This window comes from Pezoporus wallicus, unplaced genomic scaffold (assembly GCF_028554395.1).
Source record: "Pezoporus wallicus isolate ANWC-B61680 ecotype Strahan unplaced genomic scaffold, APGP_CSIRO_Pwel_v1 contig_6714, whole genome shotgun sequence".
NCBI lineage: Eukaryota > Metazoa > Chordata > Aves > Psittaciformes > Psittacidae > Pezoporus > Pezoporus wallicus.
The window spans coordinates 2,185,199-2,200,106 of NW_026637486.1; the positions used below are offsets into that span (position 1 = coordinate 2,185,199).

Genomic DNA, 14,908 nt, shown 5'->3' on the forward strand with positions numbered 1-14,908 from the left:
ATGCTAAACACAGCAATTTCTTTGCTCTAATGGATTAGCAGACCTGTGTGGCACCTTTATCACACAGCCAAGAGATACTGTTGCAGTACACAAAACCCAAACACACCATGCACACAAGATGAACCTCATGGTTTACTCAAACCATTAAGTACACTGAGCTCCAGACCTTGCTTTGATAACTCCTACCCTCCCCGCTTCACCACTGCAGCACAGTACCTGTGTTAACTGGGTTAACAATTTTTTCTAGCATCACATCTCATTTCAACCCCAGTGAACATGTTACAGGTAAAAATGCCTTCTGAAAACACTGCTCTAGCACCAACCTATGGGGCACACAATGGCTCTTCAGTGTTTAATCCGTCACATCTTTTTCAGATAAACACAGTTCTGTGCCCAGGCTTTGCACCTCATCCCTGTCTTGTCACAGGTTCAAAGATCCATGTTCCACCATAACCACCATCTACACTGAATGTTCCATTACCCAAAACGACTGCAATCAGTTTTCCCCACATTTATGATCTTCGTAATGTCCCAGCTCAAACCAGTTAGGATCCTTGTGACTTTTCAAAGCTGAAGTTCACATGCTGGAGAGGAACAGATGATTACCTCCCATCTCAAGAAACACTGCTATCATGTCTGTATGTACGATACCAAGCATTACTGTGATGTGTGGAAACCGAGTTGTACAACTTCCTTTATGTAGTTCCCATTTCACTCTTGTTTGCCTTTAAAATGTAATTAGAGATACCATTACAAATAAGGAATTAAAGCAGTATCTTCTGTCTCTAAATCAACCCCATTAATTTAAGAAATCATCACAGTTCCACTATAAAGTCACCACAGACTCTGGCTGGATATCAAAGATGATTTAAGTTTGCAAGCTACTAAGTAATCAAACACAAATCCTGTTATGCTGAACCCCAGATTCAGTATCATGTTAAGCAGAGACACTCCAAATACCATTCCCATACTTTCCTACGCTGTTAAGCTCCTTAGCCACAGTTAAAATATTATCATTCGTGTTTACAGTGCTTGCAACTTGCAGCCCAGCCTAAAGATACAAAAATCAGTGCAAGGTTCCCATTAACATTAGATGGTTTTAGTCAGCCTATGGATACCCAGCAGAAAGGAGTATTATATACATGCACACGATGATATTCATTTCAGCACAGTTTTATGGCTTAAAGCTCCAGATGGCCCATCCTTAGGGATGTCTCCCTCAGTTTTATTTCTTTGTGAGGTTTCAGGGAACATCTGTAGTCTGCCAGAAAGTATTTATGTCCCACTAAGGATGAAAGGAACCTGACAAAAGATGGCTCCCTGATGTGCAGAAGTTGGTACTCAGGAAAACACGGGTATGACACAAGTTCCTTTTAGTCCTGAAAAACTAAAGAAGAAAATCATTCTGAGATGAAAGTGCCCTATCTGGAAGAGCCCTGGTGGAGTGATGCCATTTCTAACCCAGTAACTGTTAATGGAAGTACCTCTGATGTAAAAGTGTTCCTGATGTTTATATGGACTCAGTTATCACTCTCATTAGTCACCAGATGTCACCAGATATGTTTTCCCCTACAAAATGTTCTTTACATTCCACCATTCACTGTAAGCATTATCCTTCCACAAGTTCATTGAAGTGTCTAGAACACTGTGGGACACAGAGGGCAGAACATTTTAAGACAGACCTAGCAGACTGCATGGCATCTGTGCCATGGAAGCAGGAACAAAATGAGTTACAAGCTTTTATATATATGCTCCTGGATCTATGGACTGACACTCTTAACAGCCGACAAGAAAAGACCGCAACCTGAAGATGCATTTCAGGTTCATTTTGCTGATTCTTACAAATAGATTTGGAGGTATTAGAAAAAAATAACAAAACATGTGGTGGCTAAACATGGCTTTTGGTCAAATGTTTGATTACTGTTCAATCAGGCCTCATTTTCAGCCTTGAAACTCAGGAGACACTGATTTTAACTAAAAAAGAATTAACTACGTCTTAGAACTGATCTATGGTGTGACAAAGCATAAAACGCACTCTGAACGGGGCAGAGTGGGAAGAGTTGGCAGATCAGAGGCACAGGACGATGTTGATGTGTCAGCCTCTGTTGTGGCATATTACAGGGAGCTCTAACCTGACTGACCCTCCCTATCAGTGTAACAGAAATACAAACCCGACTATCTCCAAAATCGCTGACTTCATTCTTACCAACAGAAGTGGGTGAAAGCAGAAATCTTGGTGTATGAGGGCTGTAATGACCTCCTAAAACGCTCCTTATATTGTGTGCGTTTCTCAGTACAGTAACTTCTACAACAAATGGGCAGACATACCTGGCACACACTCATCCAGAGGAAATATAGAGGCTCCTTATCAAGACTCAGGTCTGAAACAAGATTATCCCTTTCAAATGTAGTGTTTTTTCTAGATCCAGAGAATGGGTGAGAAGTAGGACAGTAACATTAGAGCTGTAGCTCCCAGTGCCAAAATGCTGCACGCAGAAAGCCCATACACTGTGGCATAAGGTTATAGTCTCTCGTGAATTTCACAGCTCATGCCTGCCCTGCTGCAAGCATACATCCTTTCCTGCAGTTTGAGAAGCAGAACACACTTGCTGACTAACTTGTATTAAACTATTCAACCAACCAACCACAGTTTTTAATGAAGTAAAACTTGTGTAAGATGCACAATACTCTACAGAGCGCTACCTAAAATGGTTCTTGGTAATACTTAATTCTTGGATGAAAGATGTAAGTTTCCTACAATCCTGAGTGGTGCAACTGAGCAGTTTTCTTCCTCATACACTCGTAAAGCTTCAACATCTGAAGTTTCAGATTTAAAGAAAAGACATTAAATGGGAGCATTGCAAGGCTAAAAATTAGGATGCAACCAAAACCACTGCAGAGTTTTTGATGTCGCAGATACTGCATCAGGAACTGATTGGATAATAATCAGTCACCATCAGTTCCTAATGCATTGCCTTCAGCATCTAAACAAGCATCTCAGAGGTTCCAACACGAATAGCTGCAATACTGCAATGAGATATGTGCTAAATGTCCACCTACCAACAACTTGGCAGCTCTCTCACAACCAGTATTAACTTCAGAGGGAAATCTAAAGGTACTAGTGCTGTTCAGTGGGACACTTCACTCCCTCCCACATAAGGGCAGTGCAATTAGAACCGGATTGGAAATGTAAGGAAGAGATTGTTCTTGCTTGAGGTGGTTACCTCAACTGTGTATTTCTCTTCGTATTTATAAGCCATACCCAAAATATAAAGTTAATGACAACAACAGTCACTTATACCTTATTTAAAAGTGCTGCAAAATTATTTACAACCTGCTTTGAATTATGATTATATCTGCACAAAATATACATACTGATGTATAAGACCAAATGAAAAAGTAGAGAGAGGAATCTTTTCTTCACTGATGAAACAAAAGCCACGCTGAACTGGAACACAGCAAAGCACAATTACCTCAGGAACTGAATGAATTATATCCAATCTTAATAGCATGTGACATCTGGGTAAGTAATAGGCCACTTATTAAATATTAAGTTGTCAGATCTTAGCAGCTCTGTGGGTTCTTGCATCCTCAAAAGTAATCTGAGCCTTGACTTGGACCTCACCTGAAGAACACAGCCCTCACAACACAGTTTCTATTAACACCACAACTTGTCAGCTGAGCACTGGCTCAGAGCAAAGCATCCAGACCCTCCAGTACATCCATGGATATGTTGGAGGTCTTGTATCTCTATCTTGAGTGCATCTCATCCCATGTGAAACTGTGATCACCAACCTACAGCAGGAATGTGGATAAGTGAAGAAGGAAGATGTACAGCAGGATATCAAAACTGTCAGTGAACGTACGTGTATTAACAGCTCACAGAGGAAACCTGGCAAACCTCACCTGCACTCTGACAGGAAGAACCTCACCTCCACAGTTCTCTGAGGGGAAAGTGGATGCCTAAGAACTTAATTATGATACAAGAGTCAACTGACATTGCTTACTCATTATTCTTATTCAGACCTGAAGCTCAAAGACTTTAAATACAACTTCCTGGCTGTCTCCTCATGAGTTTTATTCATTTTTTCTACTTAGAGATTAGCTTGGCCACAAACTTTGAATAAGAACAGGGATCTGGAGCTCAGCTCAGTCCCTACAAATGGTGTTTTATCACCCGAAGGTGTTTTTCATTATGTTACATTGGTAGGAAGCAAAATCTATATTCAAATCCTCAATCCAGAATCCATGTATTCAGAGACGAGAAGTGCTGGCACAGGTCCACAGGTTAAATCCTTGGAGTGAACCATTACACAGAGAGAGAAATTTGCATAGCACAGCAGCAGTCTAAAGGCGCCATCGTGCATGCAGAGACACGGAGCACCTTCAGAAAGGCAGGAAACATGGCTTGTGGCAAGAGTAATTTTAGGAGTAAGACAAGAAGCCTGAGTAAGCAGATGTTGTCTGCAAGGTCAGAAAGGTAAGCACCAGTTTCGCAACGCTGCAGTTTATGCAGTGACACAGAACTTATTCCAGCCCCTAAGGGGAACCAACACCACCTGTGGTGGTTTGTAGCTGGGATCAGATTCAACTGTGGCCTACAGTCTCCTCCCTTCATGCAGATCCCAGATTCCTGCACATGGAGACGGCACTCAGGTTCTGAGGGAACAGGCTGAAAGAAATCAAAGCAGTTCCTTAGCCTTTTTTTCCCCTTCCTAGGGAAATATTTCAAGCCTACCAAGACTTAAACCACTGTCCTTTCATGTATATTCTCAATATTGGCTATCTTTGTTTGAAAACACTTGTGTTCAAGGGGGAATAAACCAAACATTTGCATTTATTACTTTATTCTGACCTTTTCTAGCATCAAAAAAGTATCCAGCACATCATGTGTGAGTGAGGGCGCAGTTCCATAGGCCAAGCATACACAAAATGTATATGTGCTGCAGAAAGAAGCTAGCAATGAAAGGATGAAATAATTAATAGTAACAATTAATAGTCATATATGCATTAAGTATTTTATCTGGAGAGGGGAGAAATGGGTCCCTTTTATTATGCTTATTGACTCACAAGCTATTTCTGCAGGAGATACACTAACCTGGGCAGCTGGCACTGTGCAGACACAGGAGCAGAAGTGATCCATCACCACACGCACATGCAGAATTACATGACAGACACTGGAGTAGGTGCTGTGGCCATTTTAGTGGCTTCCCCCATGTCCATACATCAAAGAGCAGGTATATTTGAGACATTAGAAAGAACTGAGCTGTCTGTAATCAGCAATGCCTGGTGCCACTCACGCTCTGAGCTCATGGCACGCAGTTACAGACCTCTCTTGTCCAAGACTGTCATTTAGACAGAGGCTGTGCCAACCCTAACCAGTAAGAGTCCATCCTGCTCAGAAATGTTACAGCCACAAAGGACACAGCTGCTTTTCCTAGCTCTATGAAGCCACTTTTCCTTTTCTTTGGTCAATCTTTAACAAAACTTGTATTTTTAAACAAGCCATAAACTTCAGTTTTGCTAAATGTGAATGCACTCTGTGAACTTTGTGGCCATATAGCCACAAAGAAAGGAAAGGCAGGGGGAAACAGAGAGAGAGAGAGCTCTTACAACAAAAGCTCTAAAAGTTATTAGTCCTTTTAGGTTTTATCTTCATTTACTAGTCTTCAAGGTGACTATATCCCTTGACAGTAGACCAGAAGTGCTCTGAAACCTAGTGATATGGGGCTGTTAACATCATCAAGTTATCTGTGCAGCACAACGTGAAGTTCCTATACTCTAGACTTTCCAGTACTGGGGAGTGGGACTGGCAGATCCTTTCCCTTTGGTCCCAGATACCCACTAAGGACTCAGCCTGGTATTATAGGTACCTTCAGATCCTGGTCAGCCTAAAGAGAAATTCCGTGAGAGAGCAAATGGGTGGGAAGGCTGAAGGGAGCTGATGTCATTGAGCTCATACTGTAATCTAATTCTAGATTGTTTAGGCCTCCCATCTCTCATCCTCTTCTTCTCTTCCTGTTTCTAGGAAAGAAAATAGCCTCCACCCTGCTAATGATCCCTCAGGGGAGGCAGCATCAAGAGGCAACAGTTGCTGCAGCAGAGAAAAGCCATGGCTGCTGCTGCACACAGCATCAGGCTGAGAGCATCCAAAGCCTGCAGAGAGCAACTGATCTAAGTGGGTGAGGAAGGAAGCCTCCCCCATGGGAACTCAGCTGATTCAGGGAGGGAGGGGAGCAGCTTTACAGTAAAAACAAACCACAGAGCTTCTCAGAACCCCAATAATGCCTATGCATCCCCCAGAGAGGATTTGCAGAAAGACAGAATAAACATACTTAACAGAAAGATGCATGGTTGGAAACATCACTTAAGCATGACGTTTCACAGTGTAAACACAGGGCAGAGGGCCTGAGAAGGTCTCACTCTGCATCCCCACCAGCAGCCAGCGATGGACTCCTCTCACTTTGCCTTTTCAGCACTTCTTTGCCTTCCTCCTCCCTGCTGAATGCTTAGGGCCAGCTCCTGAGCTCCCTCACTGAAGCTCCTGGAAACATAAGGCAGCAAAAAGGAACCATCTACTCTTCTTCCATTACTCCTTTTCCTCCCCTTTCTCACTTCAATCCCAGCTCAGCTACCATCCCATCAGCCTGCAGTGACAGCCACCAAAAAATGGCATTAACTGTATTTCTCCTTACTTATCTTTATCTCACTGTCAAGAGAGTACCCAGTACTTCTTGCCCTAGGAATCCTTCTTCTCAGAGAGAAAGAGAGCCTTTCCATTACTTGCTCTCACTCCCTGGGTCAGCCTCAGCCAGAGGGCAGCAAGCAAATGTGATGCTCCACCAGGTTTGTTAACCACAGGGCACCACATTTGTTTGTGACAGGTATGACCTGGGAGCAAAATGAAGAGGGAAGGAGGAGGAAGTATTTGATAAGCCAGAAATTACTAACGTGTTGAATCTCCCACCCTGCTCCCACTGCTTTTGGAGGCAATAAAATCCAGGCTGGAATTTCCTAGGAATCTATACAAACATAAAATGAGGCACTTACTGTAGGCACGTGTTCCCTACAATAAAAACTACTGCAATGGTGTCAGACCAAAGATCCAGCTAATTCACCTGTCAGTAACTAAAACAAGGTGCAGGAACACTGGTGCTTTCCCAGTGTTCTTCCAGGCTCCAAGAATTTGTGGCTGGTGAACTCCCCAAGACATACATTCCCATTTAGCACCCCTAACAAGCCTTTTTTTCATGAACTATCTTGTATGTCTTTAAACCCATGTAAGCTTCAGCATTCACAATATCAAGTCAAGGAGTTCCACAGTTTAACTCTACATAGTAATGAAGAATCACTTCATTTTGTACCTCTGCTCAACAGAGTTTCTTTCAAGCATATATATCAAAAGCAGTGCTTGTTCCTAAAAATCTGTGTAGACTTTACCACACTATTCCACAATTCCCACTGCAAACAGGAGAAAGAACAAAGAAACAAAAAAGCATAGGGATAAGAAGAAGAAGCCCAGGCAATGAGCAAAGAAAAGGTGACTGTTGAAACAGGTCACTGTATCAAAAAAGAGAATCTGTAATTCCTACTTTAGGGACACAGAGAAGCCTTCCAGAGAAGTTTACACATCTCTTGAATTTCTGCCCAAGTATCTCAGGAAGCAGAAAGATGTTTTAAATGACAGGCCCCTCTCTCTCCTGACCACATACTTGGAGATGTTTAGATGCCATATTTATTCCATCAGGCTCATGACATAAGTTACACCCAAGAACTGTGCTCCAGAGATGCCCATTTCACAGTAGGGTATGAGTAACTAGCACGGAGGTCCTCAGCCTCCCTAGTTTTGGTCAATCCACCTCCCACTTGGACCATTTCTCAGCACAGGCAGGGAAGGAGCACAAAGCTGTCCACCCTTTTGGATGACTCTTCAGTCCTGATGGAGCAACAGCTTGGGGCACAAGCTGCTGCAAGCCACCCACACACATAGGTTAATGCACTTTTTGATGATTCATAAACCCAAATCTAACAGCAGAATCAGGCCTTTTGCTCATTATCCTGGAATGAAACACCAGCTCACATTTTTTACAGATGACTGTCAAGGCAAAACCCTGGACTGAAAAGTCCTGCTTATCTAAAATGATTTTCAGCTACACCCTTTAAGGCAAAGCCATGGCTATTAAAAGAAGTAGAGAAAATCCCAGAATCATAATCCTGGAACATTCAGCTGTGCACTGTCCTCTGTGCAGTCTGTTATGTCTAGATTTTGCAGGGATTCTCTGTACAGCAAATGCTATCACTGTGCTACATAACCCCTACTCACTGCGGACTAGTTAAGGATGGATTTGTATAGTCTTTACTGCAAGTTCTTCTGCTTTTAGGTGTTCTTGCTGAGTCTGTAATAACATAGCTTTGAAGTTTAATTACTCTCAACAGTTGCAATCATTATAGTTGAGAGACAGATATATATTTGTATATATACAATAAGCTTGTAAAGTGGGACTTAACTTCAATCAAAAAGGGAAAATATGAGACAAGTTTTATCCATTGATAACTTCAACTAAATCAACTTTAGTGTCATGCACATCAAGTCCAAAGCTCAAATCACTGGAGAGCTGCCTTCCTGCTCCTTTCAGCAAATTCTATTCACTCACTAATTATGAAGGAGAGGAAGAGTTGCCAGTCAAGAGAGGGGGATGCTGAAGATTCACAACTGCTGGTTCATTTACTACTAATATAATGGAAAAAAGATGTGCAGAGCAGCCACCCAGGAGATGAGGTGACTGCCCACAGTGTTTGGAAGAAGGAGTTACATCAGAAGACGGCCACAGAAGGTTACAGTGGCACACAGCTCAACTAATCCAATGCACAGAGCCACAATGAGAGAGCCTGTGGACACAGAAAAACTGCTCTGCCATAAAGATATATTGCCACATTCCCTGTTTTAGAGGAAGGGGAAAGATTAACAACCTGTGTGTCAGCTAACAGAGGACAGCACTTTATGAGGGAAGCATTTCCAGGAGATTTTATACGATCAATCATTTTCTTTGCTCTCCCCACAATGCTGTGATATCCTTGGAGCTGCCCTATTCTTATCTGCAAGAACACAAAGGCAGACACTGGAAATGCAGATCCAACCAGCAGTCTCCTTTCTGATCTTTACTGTTGTTTGCCTGATGACATAAGCACAGTTTTAGGAATAATGTACATAGAAAAACGTGTGCATGTGGCAGTGTGTAACTCCAACAGTGCCTTTGGCAGTGTGTAGTGTAACCACACTGTGGCACACACTTCATGGAGCCAACAGCAAACATAAAACTAGACACTTCCCAGTTCTGCAACTGTGTTTACTCTGAAAGCACCATTTGCTCAGTGAGCACACACCAGCAAACAGGACCACAGGATTTATTTTAGCTGTAATATTTAGTAAGAGAAAGGAAATCATTTTTTATAACATAGGACACAAATCTTTCTCCGGCACCGCAGGTGCTGACAGATGCAGAGACACATCCCAGCACTTCGTTTTAAGTCGTGGGCTCAGGAATGCTATTCCATGTCACTGAAGGCTCTAAATCCTTAGCCTGATATAAATAACATCCTGTTCTGATCAGTTTTTCTTACTCTGTGTATAAGTTTCTTATTTTCTCCTATCATTTTCCAATCTATCCTGGCAGCCATATTATTTCTATATATGTAGCAAACTCTGCTGGTTCACATCAATTTATACTGTATATGAACACTTACATACATAACCACACACACACAAAGCAGTGTTTTGAATGTTAAAGTTGCAAGTCCAGACTCCAAATCTCATGAAAGAGCAAGATGCAACTTACACAGTTTTACACACTTAAATAAACAGTTGTTTCTACCTCCTGATGGTGTCTACAGAATAGGAAGGGAAAAGGCATCAAGATTATGTAGGATGCTTAGATCCAAGCTGCTGCTGTAATATAGTGCATGCTGTCCATAGGAAAGTTCAGCATCTTTCCATTTCTTTTGCTAGAGATTCTTCAAATGCCAGCTCTGATGAGGAAACTGGAGTGCTACTTCTTCCTGAAAGCAATACTACAGTTAATAAGTAACTTCTGAATTCTGTGAGACAAAACATCAGGGTAGCACGTGTTTTGACCCAATTTACCCTAACCTTATAAAACTGAAAATCCCCCTCTTTGCCATCTAAATACAGCATGTCTGGTCTCACCAAAGGAAAACCCTCTGACAAAAGCTACAAACTTCTGTCATCTACATCCTTCCGCAGAAACCTCACAGAATTGATATTCCCATTCACAGATAACGACTTTTATATTTCCATTCTGCCCCAGCAAGACATCACTGAGAGGCTTCAGAACTTGCCAGTTGAGAGGCAGAATTTATTGTCTCCATGAATCACAGTTTCAGGCTCCAATAAAAGCAAAGGTCATTCAATGATGTGATAGATTATACCCCATCCCTGAAGCCCGAGGATCACAAGAGCAGCATCTCCTCTGCTAAATCAACAGGAGGGGCAGTTTCAGAACTGTTCTGTCCAGAGACCACCAGGTTTACAAGCTCTGCTGAGAAACCGTCAGCACTGCAAATTCCCCAAGTGCTGCTTATGCACGGTGCTGGCTGAGCCTGTAACCACCAACAACTCCAGCTGTTTGTGCCAAAGTCCTTTACGTAGATGCACAATTGGAACTTGTAAATTACATGGAGAAACAGCTCAAGCTTAGGAAACTCCAAAACATTTCTCGTTTGACCAGTGTGGCCAGCAGGGTTGTAATTTCTGTGAATCCACTATGTGGGGTTCTTGGAACTTACCAGCTCTGCTGGCAAAGCAGTCACAGCTTGTAATGTCCATGGGGGCAGGAATGAGGTTCAAGGAACTTACAAGCTCCCCAGGGCAGCTGGAGGAACTTGCAAATTCAGTTAGACAGATACCTGGTGTTTGTGGAGACCTGCCAAGCCTATGCAGAAAACAAATCACAGCCCATGACGCTGACAGCTCTTTCCCTGCTGTAACCCACAGTGAGGTCTACTGCAGAGGTGATACCCCCCACTGAATGCCTGAACGAGACTGTGCCTTCCCTTGGAATCTAAGTTATATTCTTGGCTGTTTATCTACAGGGCAACATGAGCTTCCCTAGGGATTCTGCATCTCCTGCCATACGCCTGAAGGATACTCTAAGTGATGTTCTCATGCAAATGAACCTCCACAGGTAGTCTGGTGAAGATACAATCTGCATCAAGTATCTCACACAAAGTAAAACAGACACCAGAGGAGCCAGCAACTGCTTCATGTTCCAGCCTCAGAGCAGTTCTGGAAGGCTTGATGAAAGGTGAAGATGTTCCTAAGCACAAAGCAGTTGTTTGCTCCTCTGTTGACTGTTTTCTTTTGTTTCAGATATCCTAAACTACTTTCTTAACTTTCATCAATGAGAAACATTGAAGCACAGTAACAGAGGGGGACCACTGAAACCAGGGTGTCAAGTAGCTATGCATGGGTGATGGCAACAGATGTGAAAAGCAAGGAAAGCAACACCTGCTCCTGGATATGTTGCATTGTGAGATGGGAAACAAAATATCCCACGTGAAGGGACAGAGGTAACACGATATTATGGAACTACTGTTCCAGGAGTGCCCCAAGCATGTGCACCAGCTTCAACTGCCATGTGCTTGAGCCTAACCCAAGCACAGAGACTGGTAAGTTTTAAAGACTGAGGCTGTTAATATAAGAATATGACATGTGTATCAGTATAGTGCATATGAATTAACAGATACTCTACTCTCTCATCATTACCACAGTCTAACTTGGACTTAGTTATCCCTGGAAGTGTCCATCCCGTAGCTGCCTCTAAGTGCCTGGGAAATCACTAAGTAGCTTCTGTGGAGCATCTGCATCTCCCCACATCAAAAATCAGTGTTAGATACTACCATCATCCTCTTCCATCAGATTCAGGACAGGCCAAAGAACATTCTGACCAACAGGACTGAACCAAGATGTCCATTCTTACATTAAAAGCAAAAGAGGAGCCTTTGGAGGGGACAGTCACAGACATTAGTCAACATCAGCTCACTGAAGAAGAGATTTTGTCTCACTTGAAGTGATTTAGAGAAGGTCAGGACTTTCTCGAGAGTTCTTTGCCTGCGGCTTCCAGCACCACACTCTGACTTCCAGTTACACAGCTCCATTAGAAGCACATTACAAGGGATCCTTTTAGCTCCTAATCCCAGAGATAACCTGGAGCAACACCATCTTCAGTAATTACGGTTCACAACATGGGGGAAGGAGTAGCCCCATTGAGCTACCTAATCCTTCAGCTTTCTCCAAATCTTCTTTGTGTAGTTTAGCACAGAGAAGTCTCTACAGAACCCATGGAGACAAAGAGAGCAAAGGCCTTTACACAGCTGCATGTACTCTTTCTGTGTGTAGGCATGTATGCATGTGCTTTACACAATGTGTACATGTATGTTCACACGTCTGTCCATGTCTTCAGGACTTCTGCACCCAGAAAACTGATTTTTGCCTTCTAAGCATTGTATTCATTAAGAAGAAAACCAAAGAGGCTGTAGGAAACATGAATAAGAGGGAGATGTACCCAGTAAGTGTGGATAAAGGAAAACCTGTTTTATCAAAGCTCCTTAGACTCTGCTTTTCACACTGACTCCCCTTAGCAGAAGCCCTTCCTCTCATTTTGATCTTTTGAAGGCTCTGCATAGGGAGTAACCATTGGTTAAAACAGTTTGTAATCAATTATCTTTACTTCTACTTTTATGCACACCGATATTAATACACACAAAGAAACTTCCCAACAAGAGCCTTCCATACCCTTCTCCTCTGTGTCTCACTGTTCTCTTGCACATATATCCATTGTCATCTCAAAACCCACACTGGAGTAATGCACCTACTCCCAAATCCCCTTATGGCACGCTCTTTGTGAATTTGAAACACTCTGTTATTCCCAGAACCTGAACCTTAAGACATTGCATTGCATTTAGCATTCCTGGTCTTGCCAGGTTGCCAAATCGAAACAGAACCCCCATTTTGCACAGAAATGAAGGTCCAACAGCAGTTTCAGAAAATGCTGTACCAGGACAGAAAGGTTTAACCCTCACTAACCAGCCACATGGAAAGACACCCCTGAAACCATTACAGAAACTCACAGGCTTTTCCAAGTAACTGTATCATAGAGGGTTAGTTAATTGCTCTGACAAGGCAACAAATGAAGCTTCCCAAAGGACACGTTTGTATGCAAGAGCTTGCTACATCACTTATGTAACTTACTCTGATTCTTTTTCATGCAATTTTAAAGAAGTAAATTGACCTAAGGGGGTGGAGTAGTTATAACCACAGTTTAAACAAGAGGAAAATTAGTTTAATTGCATATACCAGGTTAGAATATGCTGGCACTCTCCATAAAGACATTATCTTCCTTTTTAAGGTGAGTCTGTTCAGAGGAGTCATACTTTTGGCTCATTTCTGCATGAAGGTTCCTTTCTTCATGAACCAGAACAGAAGACTATGCAAACTAGAAGTGAAGGAGATTAATGTAGCATTCAGGGAAGAGGTCTTTCATCTAGAAAAGAATAACCCTGGACAAAGCCATTGCTTTCAACAGTCCCAGATTAGGGCAACTTCAGCTGTGAAGCTCCATTCCAATTCCACAGGAGATCTCTCTGCCCAAAATGAGCTCAAGCAAATGTCTAAATTCAAACTTCTTTAACACATGGAGGATTTTTGGAACAAGCCCTGGATATAAAGCTTATGGAGCTCTTCCATACTTCATGGGGTATGAGACTTGTGAAAGACCTCCCCAGAAGGCACCATGCCTGTGCTCTGTGTCTAATACTACACCTTCCCCACTGCTGTTCTGACAATTGAATTGCAGCTATAGAATCCCTTCAAAGATATTTGCACGTTTTGCTTTGCCTTCCAGCACCCATTCTGCTTCCCGGCCAGTTGAGCACACCTTATACCGCCATAGCGACACTAGAGGGCAGCTCTACATCTCCAGATCTCCATTATCTCAAGGAGGAATTGATTTCATTGCATTCCTACATTATGGATCCACAACCTATAACTTCGGCTCAGGAATCTTATCAAAGCCGCCTTTGTTTTAAAGCAAAGCACAGTAGTTACCATCTAATTCACCAGTTTATCATGCATTTCTCTTTGGCAGGTATGTGGATTTCAGAAGGAACTATGCCGAGTTGACTTTTTAATGGAGAGCACCATGGAGGAAACAGCTCTTTATTTTGCCAGGGTGCTGTTTGTTTCCATGGTGCATTCCCAATCCAATAGGCTTATGGTATTTCTGCTGCTTATAAGTCCATATGCACTGAACAGCAACAATAGCAATTTATAGGAAACCATGGTTTTAAAGGTCAGCATTCTTTTAATGCGCACATATACTTAAAACCACAAATCTATGTTAAGCAATTTGCATCAGAACAGAACTGCCTGCTTCAAATTTCCTCTGGCTTTATCCTTTCTTATTCTTTTCCCTTCTATCCACTGGATAAAGCTCCACCAGTGTCAGACCATACCCTCAAATCAACATCTGCATTTAGATTTGCTTGTTTGTATGTTCTCCCCTTTAAGGCTCAGCCATCAGCCAACAAATGACTGCTGTCAATCAGCTCACAGGAGCTCTGCCACATGGGGAGAGCGGTCCCACTTACCTCATACTCAGCTGCATTCCTTCTATGAGCTTTGGGAAAGGGCTGGCTCCACAGGAACTTCACATATAGCTTGAAACAAAGTCTGATTTCCTCAGGGCTCTAGCCACAGATCTGCATGGACAAAAACCAAACGCATCCTTCGAATAAGCCCCACAGAGGTTTGCCATCCCACCCTTTTCTTTTTAAATGATTAAAATGCATCTTTCATTGCCTTTAACTGAGAAGTTCCCCTCATTTGGTCCCT

At 42.5% G+C, this 14,908-nt stretch overlaps 1 long non-coding RNA gene across 4 annotated transcripts in view; it reads right to left on the reverse strand.

Annotated features, from left to right (window-relative positions):
• LOC130597369 (uncharacterized) overlaps positions 1-14,908 on the reverse strand; it is a 61,697-nt gene that overhangs the window by 32,445 nt on the left and 14,344 nt on the right. For 2 of the 4 annotated variants that reach the window (XR_008971750.1, XR_008971751.1), the window contains exon 2: positions 14,665-14,775. This is a non-coding gene — a long non-coding RNA (uncharacterized LOC130597369). Of the gene's footprint in view, positions 1-8,664; positions 9,174-14,664; positions 14,776-14,908 lie in introns of those variants that run through there. The other 2 variants (XR_008971752.1, XR_008971749.1) reach the window with 2 other exon arrangements.